This window comes from Manis javanica, chromosome 5, assembly GCF_040802235.1.
Source record: "Manis javanica isolate MJ-LG chromosome 5, MJ_LKY, whole genome shotgun sequence".
NCBI classification, from domain to species: domain Eukaryota; kingdom Metazoa; phylum Chordata; class Mammalia; order Pholidota; family Manidae; genus Manis; species Manis javanica.
The window spans coordinates 7,316,626-7,332,664 of NC_133160.1; the positions used below are offsets into that span (position 1 = coordinate 7,316,626).

General features: G+C 46.9%; 1 protein-coding gene across 14 annotated transcripts in view; it reads left to right on the plus strand.

The window, feature by feature from the left end:
- Positions 1-7,515: 7,515 nt before the first annotated feature.
- The window catches only part of BCAS1 (brain enriched myelin associated protein 1), a 96,080-nt gene continuing 87,556 nt past the window's right edge, over positions 7,516-16,039 (plus strand). For 5 of the 14 annotated variants that reach the window (XM_073236421.1, XM_037006316.2, XM_037006324.2 and 2 more), the window contains exon 1: positions 7,517-8,013. The gene's annotated coding sequence lies outside the window, so the exon portion shown is untranslated. Of the gene's footprint in view, positions 8,014-13,438; positions 13,560-16,039 lie in introns of all 14 variants that reach the window. The other 9 variants (XM_037006315.2, XM_037006319.2, XM_037006323.2 and 6 more) reach the window with 5 other exon arrangements.

Below are 16,039 nucleotides of genomic sequence, written 5' to 3' on the forward strand. Positions count from 1 at the left end.
CGTAGTTCACGTTTGCTACGGAGAGGAAAAACTGAGGTAGCTTTCTGACATCGCTGCTCCTTCCGGGAAGCAGGCAAAGAAAACAAAGCAAACACCTGTCTGTCCTCGCCTCTGTATTTTCTGCCTCTTAATTCTCCTGCTACAAGAACGAAAACCCCATGGGAATCCCACATGATGAGGGGAAATTATTAGCACCCCATCATACCATATTTCCAACTCTATTTGCAGAAGTATTTACAGATGCTTCTAATGTAAAACAGCTTTCTAAGTTTCCCTGTAGCAGAGAAGGTTGACAACATTACAATGTGTGTACGGTTTTGTTTTACCCTGTGTTCACTGTAATGAGGTCTTAGAACAAACCCGAAAAATGGCAGAAAATAGATTTCTCTTCTCTTGCCACCCCAAGAACAGAATTTGGCATGGAAGCCATTCATTCTAATGATTAGACTAAAGAACTGAAGACTGAAATTGTCAGTCTAACGTGGTTGATTTCCACACTGGCTGAGTAGATGATCCACTTTCTCAGGCGCCTCCCAGTGGCTGTGCTGCCCTTCCTACGGATCTCATTTACCTGTAGATTCCGAATAAGCAAGGGGGTGGGGAGGCCACCTCGGAGCCGGTGTGGGAGCCCAGTCTTCCAAAATCAGGTGTGTTAGACTGGGTGAGCTCCCTGTCCTCACTCTAAATCTCTACTAGGTCCATGAAGTCAAAATGTCCCTTCTCATGAGCACTGTCACTTGGAAGCTAACGTGGCTCCTCTCTTTCCAAACCCAGAACCCAAAGTGGCAGGTATTCTACCTCCAGAGACTGTTGGATCACATGAAAGTGAGCCACACCTAAAAAAAATACTGAACATTTCTTGAGACTCTTTTCTAAGTCTGAAGACAGGGAAGCTTGAAGACACTGTTGAGCTGCTGTGCCTGTAGAGAAAGCACTTCCTGTGGGTGGGTTTCCTGTTAGTTAAAGAAATGTCGTGGCATCCAGGCCACCATCAATCAGGTTTCCTGCTCGTTGGGGCTAACTGCATCCTCACGGGGTTGCCTACCACTTCCATTCCCCGCCCCAGTCCTCAGGAATGACCCCAAATTACAGTTGTCAGATTTAGCAAATAAAATACAGGACACCCAGTTAAAATTTGAACTTTTAATAAACAACAAATAATTGTTTAGTGTGAATATGTCTGCAGTAGTGCATGGGGCATATCTTGCTACACCTATGCAATATTTGGGATGTATTTATACTAAAAATAATTATTCATTGTTTTACCTGAAATTCAACTTTAGCAGACATCCTGTATTTTCTTACTGTGATAAAATACATAGACTATAAAGTTTAACATTTTTAAGTGTACGTCAGTGGTATTGAGGACGTTCATATTGTCGTGCAACCATCACCACCATCCATTCCAGAACCGTTTCATCATCCCAGATTAACTCTGTCCCATTAAACAACTACTCCCTCCCCTCTCCGCACAGTCCCTGGTTCCAACCATTCTATTTTCTGTCTCTATGAATATGACACATTAAATTAAATTAAAAGTGTAACACATTTAAATGTCAGCCACAAACCTGCCCTTTTGTTTCTGACTTAGTTCACTTAGCATGAAGTCTCCAGGGTTCAGCGTGTTGCAGCGTGTGTCACAGGTTCATTATCTTACCTGCCATCACTGTCCCCAATTCCTCCTCAGTGTCAACACCCTTGGTGGCCCTTTGGGATAAAGCCCAGACTGCATGTGTGAAAATCAAGCTCTTTCCCAATCTGGTTCTGGTCGCATCACATCTTTGTTCTCTGGTATGAGTGGTGATAAGAATAGCTACATATTAATGTCCTATCTTCCCACTGGGTGACCCGATAACCCCAGAGCCTGCTACATCGCGATGTGCTTCCCCGCCTCTTGCTCCTCTCTGGAATTTATGTCTTTCATCCTCCAAGCCTCTCATGCTTCTCAATGTTCAGCTTTCCAGAGGCAGTGCATACCCTGCAAGGGGTCCCCAGACTCACCCATCCTTCTACTCCGTGATTCTCAGATGGGCAGATCTTGCCCCCCTTGGCAATGTCCAGGGGCATTTTGCATTGTCACAACTGAAGTAAGGAGATGCTTCTAGTACCTGCTGAGGCCAGAGGTGCTGCCAAACATGCCGGGGTGCACAGGACAGCCCCCACAGCACAGGGTGAACCAGCCCCGTATACCCTAGGTTGGAAACCCTGCCAAACCCGCGCCAGCACCCGTGACTTCTCTGTACCTCACTGATGTCGATAGTCCATTATGGAAACAAGAGCTACGTCTGCTGGGACACAGTGTAAGTTATATAGCAGGCACAGTGCTGAGCATTTCATATACGTGCGGCACTCCATCTCTCTGACAACGAGAATACTAAGTCCCACAGAGTTTAAGGAACTTGCCCACATTCACAGGGCAAGTCTGAGGTAGAACCAGGGGTCCAGACTGGGGTATGGCCCACACTGCATTGCATTCACACTCCACGAACTGTTTCACGACTGAGGCAGTTGCAGACTTTGGGCTGGCAACTCAGCTAGGCACTTGGGTTACAAGTGCAAATAAGATACAATTATTGCAATAAAAGGAGGGGCAGGGATAGCGGGGGAGACAAATTCAGTCTCTGAATATGTGGCTGCCACATCTTACTGCTCTCTGTGGGCTCAGTGTCAGACAATAGCAATGCCAGCAGGAGCCCGGCTGGCCCTCAGCGTGGGCCGGCATCTGGGCGCGGGGTTTCTTCCCTCACCTCACTGGATCCTCCAAACAATCCTCGGGGTAGTAGACACCTCTGGTCCTGTACCAGAGGGAGGAGACACAATGTGGTTGATTTTGCACAGCCTGAGTCAGAATCCAAAGGGGGCTCTGATGCCAGGGCCCTGCTCTCTCCATCCTGCTAATCACCAGCCCCTCACAGAGGCCAACAGCACCAACTGGACTAGGGCAAATGGCAGGGTGGCCTTTGCAGGTGACAGCCCTGGAGCCCAACTCTCTCCAGGGCCTGGGCTGAGGTGGGGAAGAACCTGCTCTGAGCTGGCGGCCTGTTTCCCCACCTGTTCTTTGCAGGGTATGTTCACCCTCTATCAAGAGTGGGAGGATTACACTCTCCCCCTGAGGTGTGAGGGTGCATCTGGTGTAGTTTCCAAAATACTGCTTAAGTTAAAATTATGACTCAAAAAAGCAGAGATTTCCAACATATGAGTGTGGTCAAGTGATCAACATTCTTTCCACCTGCATGTGGCTTCTACATTATGTAAGCTTTTTGTTACTGTTTTTTACCCCCCATTAATTATATGTATTTGTGGGGTTCTGTTTATTTATGCATGTATGTATACATTACATTTTTATATATGCACACTGAAAATTTAGAGTTTGAAAACACAGGTCCTGAAGTCAGATACTATGTGTTTAAATCCCAACCCTACCCCTAGGAGCTATATTATTTTATTAAGCATAATATATGTCAGGCACTGTGTTAAGTACTTCTTGTGAATTATCTCACTTAGTGACTTGGGCACTGCCAGTAGGCCCATTTTACAGATGATGAAAGTGGAGCACAGAGAGGGCAAGCCACCTGCACAAGGTCACCCAGCTCATCAGCAGCTGAAGCCAGGATTCTTTGTTAGACTGTATGACTCCAGAGCCTTGGTTCCTAACCAAGGCAGGGCCCTGGGTTTAGCCTTGAGAGACTGATTCTGGCATAAGGCCATGGTTTAATTTGGGGCAAGTTTCTTTTGGCCTCTGTTTCCTCTTTTACTCATGTTGTAGGATTATAATAAGGAGCATCTCTGGGTCACGTGTAAGAGAAGGGTCTGAAAAATACCAGGCGATGGGCGGATACAAAAAGCAAAGGTACATCTTGGGGCTACTCCCTCGGCCAAGGCAGGGTGGGCATGCATGGCTACACCGTACTGACTTGGTTATGCCAGCCTCTGGCTCCGTGGCCAAGAACTTGGCTGGAACTGGCTCAGAGTAGTGAGGAGCCTGAAAGGAGGAGGAAGGAGTGTCTGCAAGGCTGGCTGGGGAGAGGCTTGCAAAGTGGTGCTGAAAAGACTTCAGATTTCAGATTTCCAGTGATCCCTCCACATGCCCACCAGCTCCAGCCCAGATCCCAGGGAAGCAGGCTTTAACAGGAGCTGACAGCTTCATGAGGTTGTCAATATTTGAAGCGGGGTGGAGATCATAAAGTGAGAAGATTAGGAGGCCAGTCAGGAGATGGGATGCTGAACATCACCTAGAGCATGTATGGCTGAAGGAACTATTCTTAGACTCCTGCAGTGTGGACCCTAGGAAGTAAATGCTTCCACCAAGTTTACACATCTGAGGCCTCATGGCTGCCTCCAGCCAGGACCCTGAGCTTGGTTTCATGCTCTGTGGTCACCTTCTTGAAATTCTTAATAACTTTATCTTTGGATTGTGTTGTCAAAGCAAAATCTGATGGGCAACCTATTAGAACATCCAAATCTGGGACCCTGACAGCACCGGATGGTGGCAAGGATGTGGACCCGCAGAAGCACACACTCAGCACCGGTGGGGATGCAAAATGGTACAGACGCTTCGAAAGACAGTTCAGCAACGTCAGATAGAACTAAACATACTCTTGCCACATGATCCAGCAATCCTGCTCCAAGGACCTGAAAACCTATGTCCATGCGAACACCTGGACGCAAATGTTTATAGCAGCTTTACTCATAACTGCCAAGACTTGGAAGCAACTAAGACACCCTTCAGTAAGTGATGGATAAATAAGCTCGTACATCCAGACAGTGGAGTATTACTCAGTGCTAAAAAGAAACAAGCTCTCCAGCCATGCAAAGACATGAAAGAAGCCTGAATGTGAATGCCTGAGTGAAAGAAGCCCATCTGAAAAGGCTACATACAGTATGATTCCAACCACATGACATTCTAGAAAAAGCAAACTCTGGATCCAGTAAAAAAGATGATTGGTTTCCAGGGGTTAGGGAGAAAGGAGCGATGGAAAGGAGGACCAGAGGATCTTTAGGACAGTAACATTAGTCTGTATGATACTAGGATGGCAGATACGTGTCTTTATACACTTGCTCAAACCCATAGAATGTATAATGACATCAGCTGTAAGCTCTGGACTTTGGGTGATGGTGATGTCAGTGTAAGCTCCTCGACTGTAACTAATGTCCCACTCTGGTGGGCGATGTTGATAAGGGGGACATCGTGCATGTGTGGGGGCAGGAGGGATACGGGGAATCTCTGTACCATCTTCTCAACTTTGCTGTGAACCTAAAAAGTTAAGTCTTAAAAACATTCTGATAGACAAGCAGGCATGGATGTGAGCAGAGGAGATACATGCAGTACACATGTTTATCACCACCCTGTGTGCAGGTAGCATTTGTGATACCCACAGGCAGAGTTCCAGGGCCCCATGAGGGCTGGGTGTTCAGAGAGCCTCAACATGAGTATAAGGAACTGTGCTATGTCTACATCTGAGTGTGCAGGGGCACTAACAGCCCCAAGAAGCCATGCTTTCCATTCAAATCAGAAATCATCTCAGATGCAGAAAGAAGGCAATGCCCCCTAAACAGCAAGAACGACTTAAGAACTCCCTCATATCCTTTCCTGCTCATGTCGCCTCCCTGCCGTAGCCAATGTGCTGAAAACGACAAGAGAGGGGAAGACAAGACAGGCAACCCACAGTTTCTTTTCCTTTCAACCCTTCCTTACTCATCAATGAACTGAAGGCAGAGAGTGTTGGTGGAATGTGTGAGTATCTAGACATGAAATAAAACCAGTGGCGTCAGTTTGTGTGCCATTGACTGTTTTAATAAGAATGAAAAACGTGTGCACATTTACAAGCTACAAAATAGCAGCTGTGTGATTTCAGAGATTCTGTACATGAATTCATTGCATTTAAAAGTGGCATTGCATAGTACACAGAAGAAGAGCAAAATCAAAATTTTTAATTTTTCCTGTGTAGAATGACTCTGAAGAATAAGTAAACTGCGTGACAAGGAGGGAGAGAGACTGGAAGACAAGAGAATGCTTCACGGTTTAGTTCCTCCATCAGCACTTTTCCCTGCTTTTAGAACAAGGGGCTCAGCATTTCCCTTCTGCCCTGGGTCCTGCAAATCATGCAGCCGCCCTGCCCCCACTGCCACTATAAAGTTAACACTTGCTGGGAGTCTTCGATGCACAGCACCGCCCCTGAATGATGTGTCTTCGTGGCTTGAGTCACTCAAATCCCTAAGTCTCATATATTCTTCCTCTGTAAAATGGGCACAAAAATCCTAATACAGTGTGGTTCACACTGAGATGGATGGATGCAAAATGCCTTGGAAAGTGTTAAATGCCATCCACATGGCAGCTATTGTCACAGGCAATTAAAAATGAGCCAGTCCAACCGGAAGTGCTGCCCAGCACCTGCCCCACTGCAGGGAGATGCCATCTCATTTCGCAGGCTGCTGGGAGACGGGGACACAAGAGTAAGCATGACCTAAACACAAAGGCACTCACAGGCAAGAGGGGCCGATGGGGACTTAGGAAAGTAAAGCTGCCGGCTCCCAGCCACATTGCCAGTCACTGAGAGTCAAAATCTGAACCCAGGCCCAGGACAGATTGCTTTTGCACTAGTGTTGACAGGGTGTGTGCACATGATAGCTACTTAATAACTGTGTTGATTACACTCCAGATTTAAAGGTGCAGCACTGAGCTGGAATCAGGTTTACAGCCGTAATGAAGGTGCATCCGATTGTGAATTTAGTACTTATTTAAATAGTATTTTTGTCTCTTAAATGTTGCTTCCCGAAAGGGGCCTTCTCTGGCTCTATTTCTCTCTCTTAGCAGCCTTGGCATTTGTTTCATACTGAGGATCACACTCTGACTCTATGTTTACTTACAGGACTCTATGTTCAGTTACAATGAGCCCAGGAAGGGGTGGGAGATAGGGCCCCTTTTCCTCCCCTCTCCAAACTCAGGCCTATTTATAGCCTGATGCTCAACAGGTATTCATGATGGGTGCTTGGATGAGCATATTAATTAATGAATAAAGCCATAATAATTACTAGTTTGCATTTCTCCTGCATGTTTCCTCAGAACACTGAGTAGTATAATTTACCATGTTTCCCTTTTTGCCCTGACTGTTAGGAAGCTCAAAGCCATATCTGTGAAGCTTTCATAGAAGGTCTGTAAATCAACATGCATATTTATTTCTGCTCCTGTTCCCATTGATGTACCCTTTCTTGTTTTCCTAGCTTCTTTTGCTATTTGTAGTTGATGCTCTAATACTCTGTTACATATGTCCCTGTGAGACACTTGAATAAATATCCTTATTGTAATTAAAGAAATTAAACAGTCTGTCTTGAATTTCTAGCCTGCAGAGAAAAAGAATGCCCTTTCCAATGCCATGGTCTGTCTCCAGTGCAACAAGCTTCCCTTAGGTTACCTGCTTTCTGGTGTCCAGAGACCTTGGGGAGTGGTGTTCACGTGACTGGGGGCGGTGCAGCAGGTCGATGCCATTTCCTTCCAGTTAGGTGTCTAGGGGGTGGTGGAGGCGGTGTTCTGGGGTAAATGAAGGTGGAAGGCAGACAGAGCTGCAAAACCTTACAGAACATGTTTTCTCTGCTCTGACTGTGACCCATGGTTACTGGGGAAGGGGATTAGCTGCACAGGTCAACCTGAACGTCAACAGTGGGTGAGGGGGACTAGACAGCATGCTTGGAGTGCCCAGGAGGCATTCGCGTGAGAGAAATCCGGTGCTCAGTTTTTATTGGAGAGGCGAGAACAGCCCCCAAATCCAGGAAGAGAACCTGTTCCTACAGGACGCTCAGGGGAGAGGAGGGCTCCACCCAGACTTGTGTTTGCCCTGCTCTGTGTATTCAGCCAGCAGGCTCCAGAGAAGGAAGCAAAGGGCAGGGAGCTGGGCTCAGCTGATAGCCTGGCACTGGGCAGCACCAGCTGGAGACCGGGCACGGTGAACAGGAGCAGCTCCGGGAGACACCAGGGAACAGGAGACAGCCCCCACACCCACCCCAGGGGCTCAGCAGGTAAGGGCCCCCAGACCCTTTAAGCATGATGCAAAGGTTTGTTTGTGGCAGACAGTGAGATACAGAAGCTGGGGGCAGAGAGGATTGAGTCTGACCCCAGCTGTGCCATCGATTCACTGTGTAGCCTTGGATATATGTGAGCCTCAGTTTCACCATCTGTGAAATGGACCCAAAGAGAGCTTTTCCTAAATGGGTTATGTAAGGATTAAATGACAGGGTGGGTGGTATCAGGTATAAAGCAACAGAATAACTCTTGTTTGCATGGAAACTTCGTGGGTCATTTCAAGTGCAAAACTGGGGTTAAAAGTCAGCAGGTGGAGGGGAGTGCTATGTGATTTAGGGACCACTGTCAGCACAGGAACCCTACAGCAAAGCTGACTTTGCGTCTGCCCTAAGGTGCAATCTAAGGAAGGGGTACAAATAGAGAGAAGGACTTCCGGAGTGTCTTTCGTGAATCTGGTTCTTCATACCAACTGTCTTATTTGACATTCAAAGCCCCCCTTTGAGCTGAGTGCTGGATTCAAATTCCAGCCGTACGCTCCAGAAATTTGCATCACCTCTGAAACTCCATTGCCTGCCTTGAAGAGTCAAGGTGAATTGGGGGGTGCCCTTGAGCCACACTGGATGTCAGTGAGTGGCTGGGTGTCCCGGGCAGGTTGCTTCACCCCTCTGGGCTTCAGTACTGAGATCAAAGTGAGGGCCGAGAGGCTGAGACGACCCCAAACACAATGCATGGGGCACACCTCAGCTGTTGTCCCTCCATTTCACCACTAGGGAGACCAGGCCGGGGGACGGGATAGGAGCTCCTTCTGCACAGAAGGGAAGCCGTAGAACTGAGATCCAGTCACGGTCAGGACTGGAGGGGACCACTCACCTCTCAGGCAGAAGACACCAAAAACCTCGGCCATCAAAATAAATCATATTTGAAGGCAATATTTCAAAAATGTAAAAGTAATGCCAAGACATCTATGGTGGACAAAACCCCATGTTCAGTAAAGGGAAGATCTGTAACAACACTCATTTTGGTTTTGAAGTGTTGTGTTAAAGCACGTTATTTCTCTTGGCGGCTGAGTGTTTGATGCCCCCTTAAATTCTGCGCCAGGGCCAAATGCCTCCTCCATCCACTCCTCTCAGCACCAGCTTCCGGGCCTGGGGTGTATGTCTTGCCTTTTCTCTAAATAAAAGCCAAGAGAGGGGGCCTGTCAAAGTATCTTCAATGCAAGGGGGAGCTGGGAGCAAGCCGACGTCCCAGACCATGCGGGAGTCTTTCTTCCCAAGACTTCTGAAACTTGGGAAGGATTGTCTTTTTTAGGAAAAGGCTTTAGGGAAAAGGCATGTGCTTCTGGAGAGGAACAGGCCTGTAAGAGCCCATCGTGTCTGCTTTCCCATGACAAGAGACGCACAGGAACAGGGCTGGAAAAAGCCCAGGGAGGGTGAGTGGTCCTGGCCCTGCCGGAGGGATGGCCATTCACTGAGTGTGTCACTGAGTCGGCTGTTTCTTCTGCTCCCAGAGCTGGGCGGGGATTTGGTTAAGGACTTAAGTGCCTGAGTCACGTGGACCCAGGTTCAAGCCCAGCTCTGTCTCTTCCTAGCCTTCTAATCCGGGATCTTTACTCTTCTTCCTTCACCTAATCACCACGTGTGAGTTGGGGATGCTCAACGTGCTTGCCCTCACTACCTTTGCGCTCTAGGGGAGGGGACGGCATCACTCTGCCTCAGTTTCTTTATCTCTGTAATGGGGAAACGATAGGCTGCAGGAAGGAGAATGGCAGACAATGTAAGTAGAGTACCTGGCCCCAGGACGGGGCGGGCAGGGTGGAGGTGAGTGGGGGGAGCAAGCAAGCAAGCCAGCGAGGGTCCTGGGAGCACAGAGCGAGAGGCCTGGCCCTGGGTGCTGATTCTGAAGCTGCCCCGTCCTGGGAGAAGTGCCTTCTTGCATTTTGTGCCCTGGGCACCTCTCTTGCTTTACCCCAATCCTGGCTCTGCCAGGCTCATAAACCTTCAGCTAATGCTACCTGCTATCATTATGAGCTTAAAGATGTTTGGTGCAACATGAAGAATAAGATAGTGAGCTCAAAACCTTCTAGGAACCTGAACCATTTATACAGACATAATTGAGTGTTCCGACAGCAAGATACCAATTACCGAGCATTCCTAGAACATCAGCATGATTTGGATACAGTGTCTCACCCCTTCCCCTGAGCCCACACAGTCCCACACCGGGGCACAAGGCTTGGGGAGTGCAGCGAAGGACGGATTTCAGTCCTCATGTGCCCCCCTGTGCAGAGGGCAGCCTGCATAGTACCCATGGCAGCCCTCACAGGCTCTACCATGTCCCCAGCACTCTGCAGGGGACCACGGGAGGTGCAGGACCAGGGCACCTAGCAGAGCAGGGCTCTTTTCTTCCCTCATAGGGGCCTTGCCTCTGGAGTTGGGGGGCAGAGGAATTGTGCAGGGTGTGCCAGCCTGGCCATGGCGGCACTGTCCTCAACTGGATGGTGGGGACGGCCCACAGTTTGCCTGCATTACATTGCATTGATCGAAGGTGTTTCTGTCTGCTCAGTGACTCATTCTGTCACCATTCCACCCTTCCAGACCTCTCCTTCCATTTGACAGTCATTTAGCTGCCCACTGGCAAGGCAGCTTAGAATGCACGCATTTTCTCCAGGGCAGTCTGTGCTGTGTCAGTATTTTATCTGTTCTCAGGAGGAAGGCTTAGCATTAACCTGTAACGAAAGTGAGGCCACATGAACACCCATCATTTGTATAAAAGAAGAGAGATTTGTGGGCAGCTTGCAGATTGGAACACAGAGCTAATGGGCTGTAACAGTAATAAGAGAAATAAGCAGCATTAGTCAGAACTAACATTTTCTCACCTCACTATTGCTATGCCTTTGTGCCAAATCCTTAAGCGACGACTGATGACTCTTTAATTATGCATTCCTCACTTTAGATCAGACAAAAAATCTTAGGTCTGATTAGTTACAACTTTCATTTCTTATTGCAAAAACAGAATATGCAATGAATATTTTATATTTCATATTGTATTACATTACATATAAATAGTTATTAACAAAATACAGCATAACTTATATGGCAGAGGAGGCATTAGAAGGTAAGAAAGCAAAATGAAAGAATTTGAACTCTGGAACGAGCTGCCACGGGTGAAGTTCTGAGTCACCCACTTACTAGCAGAGGGTCTATATGAGCCAGCTTGGGCTGCTGTAACAAAAATACCATACATTAAACAACAGATACTTATTTTCTCACAGTTCTAGAAGCTGGAAAATTTGGGGGAAAGCACTTCAATTCACAGCGTGATCTCAGGCAAGGAGCTTAATCTCCGTGGGCTCAGGTTCTTCATCTGTAAAATGGGATAATAGAAATACCTGCCTTATGGGATTCTAATGAGGATGTAATGGGTAAGTACAGGGAGCTTTGAGAGCAGTGCCTGGCATAGCACAGGCACTGTGGCAATACAAGCATTATCATTATGGAAGCATAGCTTCCATGCTGTTTCCTCAGTTATAACCATAGCTAATCCTTATTCCTCAACTGCCACACACCAGCTCTTGGCCTGAACACTGAGTGTGCTGCACTCTCTTCATCTTCCCATGAGACAGATGTGGAGGGTCCTTTCTCCTCCCCTCACCTTACAGCCCAGGAGCAGGGCTCAGGCACACAGCCGCTGTCAGCAGGATGGGGCCCAGATGGGAGGGTTTGCTAGGCTTCCCTCTGTAGACAAGTCCTCTAGATCACTAGGGGACACGAGGCCATAAGCGTGATGAGAAAGTCAGTAAGAGCAGCCCCTACAGCGTGTCCCTCAACCTCCCCACTAGTGACATTTGGGGCCAGACCATTTTCTGCAGGGGGCTCTCCCGTGCCCAGTAGCCTGTTTAGCAGCGCCTCCAGCTTCTATTCACTGAATGTCAATCACAGCCCCCCACCCTGAGTCATGCAATCAAAAATGTCTCTGGACATTTCCCAGTGACCCTGGAGGGAAAAACTACCCCCAGTTGGAGAAACCACTCCAGAAGTTGGGTATGACCACTCTCAACTTACTATAAGAAGCAAAGAGAAGTATCTTTTTAAAGAGCATATTTTAATATAATAATGTAACTCATCCAGAAAAAGGACAATATCTAAAATATGAAATATCAATTATGGTCCTGGCTAACTGGGACCACACACCCAGGTGTTGTGTGTATATATGCATCTCATGCCCACTGGTCACATGCTTCCCTCACGCCAGGCACGCACCCACCTCATTGAGGCTTCCCCACCATCCTGCTAAGGACTGTTAGGTACATCTCTGTGCCTCAGTTTCTCATCAGAAAATTGAGAAAATAATAGCATGTGACCCAGATGGTTGTTGCAAGGGCCGAGGGAGGTCAGGACACAAACCAGGAGGGGCACTGCCCAGAACACGCTCCGAGGTGCTTGTTATTCTCCTCATGGACACTGACATTTCCCACAAGAAAAATGCCTTCAGTGCCTTGCCCAAAACCTCACAATCATGTCTCACTCCAGAGCTTTTTCTCGGGGGGCAAAGGGGCCCAGACAAGGACAGCAATTGTGCCGACTCAGGAAGTCTTTCACCCACCTGCCATGGGCATGCACACCTCACTTCTCAACAGCCAACTGGAAAGGTGAGGATGCCCTGCACACCCATTCCCGGGAAAGGAAACCTGGAGATCTAGGAGGTTTCTGTTGGTTTACAGGCTGAAAAAACAGAAGGCCTCAAAGCAGGGCCCTGAAAGGGTTGTAAAAGTTTTTAGCTGCCTGTGCCGATCATGATCGCGGGCCCTGCAGGCCAAGGCCCTCCCGCCATCTGAGAATCCCCAGCCTGGTTCTCTGTGGCAGGGTAGGCAGCATCAGGAGAGACCCCTGGCCCCCTGGGACACTCACCCCAAAATACCCAAAACTATGGCTGTCAGCCTCAGGTGTCACGGAAATCCCATAGAGATCTTGAAAATATACCAATGCCTGGGTTTCACCCTTCGAAATTCTGATGGAATCTGTTTGGCTAGGGCCTGGGAACCCAGAGTGATGACTTTAACATGCAGCCCAGTTTGAGGACTGGCCTTGAGGACACAGCCGAGAAGCAGAGCTGAGGGATTTTCTCATCTGAATGACCCCCAGCAAAAGACTTGCCCCACGTTCTCAAAAGGCTGAGAGCTCACCTATGAGTCCGATTTCAAAAACAAAACCCACTGATTGCCATATGGCCACTGGTGTTTAATGTCAGATAAGGTCATTAAAAACAAAACAACTAATATTGTCGGTTCATGAAAAAGGGGCATTTTGACATTGCCTCCAAATGTATTTTTTTTTTCCAAAATAAAAGCTAGCTCTTTCAAATGAATATGTTTTTCTTTCCAAAATGCTCTTTATCTGATTTATTTTTTTTGTTTGTTGGAGACAGGAGAAAACTTCATCACAGATAGGAATTATTGTCTGAACCACCTTGATCCTCAGTGTTGCCATCTGTTAGATGGGGATAAAAAGATGCTTTGCCTTATGGAGTCCTTGAGCAGCTTATAAAGGTGATTAGCTCATCCTGGTTTGCCCAGGACTTTCCTAGTTGCAACATGAAAATCTGGCATCCCAGAACACCCTCATTCCCAGAACAACCAAGACAGACACGCATCATCATGCCCCACTTTCAGTAAGTGCCTGATTTTGATGTCACCTGGGCATTTGCTAAAAATGCAAATGCAGAGCCCAACCTGACTTTTTGAGAAGATCATGGAAATCAGAAATGCCATATTCTTCAGTTGATTCTGCCAGGCGACTCTTGGGGGAGCTGACTGGAAACAGCAATGATAATAATGATGATAACCCTAGTCTGGCTAACACTGGCATGGTACTTATCGTGTGCCAGACCCTACTCAGGGCACCTTGCATATAGTAATTTATTTAATTCTCACAACAACCTCTTAGGGTCAATGCTACTACCCCTATCTGAGTCCCGGCAAGATTCAGTAAATTTCCCAGGGTCACTTATTCGCTATGTGGCTGATCAAGGACTCCTGGTCTGAGCAGTTTGTCTCCAGAGCTGGAGCTGGTATCCTGTATGCCAACTGCTCTCAACCCAGGGGGCTCGGCATTGGATTGGCCTAGAGCAAGCTCTCTGTATATGTCAGATGTGATTATCATTATTGGAGGACTTGCCATTCTCTTGCCAAGGTTTCATTGCTAAACATTAAAGTGTTCCCTTTGATATTCCCAGGCATCATGAGCTAGTAGAGAAGGCTGAATGTATTCATTTCTGCTGTTACAGACATCAGCCAATGGGCGGCAGTAAGCCTTTATCTTTGTGCCGTATAAACCCAGCTCTTTACATTAGAAGGAAGACCAGGAGCAATTTCGCAACACATACGTTACAACTGCCGGGGAAAAGAAATACTGCCTGAATCCAGACTGTTTCTGCAAAAGATTTGTAGATGGATTTTCCATCTTTCAGTCCATTTGGCCCTAAATTTTCCAGGAGGCTACTTAAAAGGTGCAGTGATTGGGAAAATGTAACCCCCCACTCCGTGGAATGAAAATGTTTCATGTTTCTCTCCTGCCTGCACACGTCACACTTATTCCAGCACACAGATTTTTCATAACTTCAAAAATCTTTATCAGAAGTATCCCCCACATCGGACTGAATTTAAATGGAAGAAAAGGAGCATTAAAAGTTTGTAAAACCATTGGCAAATAACTTAATTTTGCAAAAAGCAGGATTTCGATGGAGACATAGTCCAGTGTGTATATATTCTTGCACGTGGCCTTGGTCAAGGCATTTAACCTATGTACCTCGGTTTTATCATCTATAACATTGGAATGATGGCACCACTGTCTCCTTGGTTCGCTGCAAGTAAATTTTGTTTAGAACAGCTTCTCATCAGGTGGTAAACACTCACCCAATTTGTTGTTATTGCAGTTTTTACTATTTTGTCATTTCTCTTGTTATATTATTATCCTCACTATTTTTATACACAGTAGGTTCAAATCCTGGTCAATTTTACTACAGGCAACATTTAATCCCTTGGCATGTAGACTATATATAAATGATAGAGTGTGGCTGTCTTCCAATAAAATATTATTTATGGGTACCAATATTTGAATTTTGTATATTTTGATGTGTCATAACTTATGATTCTGCTTTTTTTCCAACCACTTATAAATGTAAAGCCCATTCTTAGCTCACCGGCTGTACTAAAACAGGCAGCCGGCTGGGTCTGTCCTGCAGCTGTTGTTTGCCCACCCTGGTCTTGAGGACTCAGTATTTTATTCAGAATGCCCCGTTTATAGATGGGAGTGATGGTCTATCATAAGTATGAATATCATGGGTTTTATAAATAGAAAATATTGCAAAATAACTAGTGTCCTTATGTTTTAGTCCTGCACAGCTTTATTGCATGGTATGTTAGAAAACATAAAATCCCCAGATTCTGTTATTTACCAAATTTCCTCCAAGAGAGCAGGTGGTAAGATCCATGACCCCTTTTTGGCCTCTGTAATTTCTGATTTCTGAGTGTGTCTATTGCTGGGCATTAAAGACTCATGCCATGGGGGACTCCTAAGGGGTGCATTGGCTGATTTCAGTCAGAAACCAAAAGCCTTGGCTTTTATTCTGAAAGTCACCAGAGCAGATGAGCCAGGGGCCAGGTTTTTGGAGATGGGATACATTACCATCCTTTGTGTGTGTGAAAAAGAAACTTTTAAGTAGCAAGGCTACAAGTTTTCGGAGTTATCAGTAGAGCCTTACTCCTGGAACCAGACCTACTCTGGGTCAAATCCTGTCAGCATTTTCTGAATCTGTGTCCTGGGTGAGTATAGATAAAGTGAAGATTCCTATGGCCAAGATTCTCACCTGGCCCTGATTGGCTGGCTTACTACACACATGTGGGCAATACGTTGTTATTGACTCTATATAAAAAGCTCCGCCCAGTGCTCTGGGTGACGCGGTGGCTGCACAGCTGCACGGCTGCAGGAGAGCAGAGGCTGGAGTGGTGGCAATGCCGGGGACAGAGAC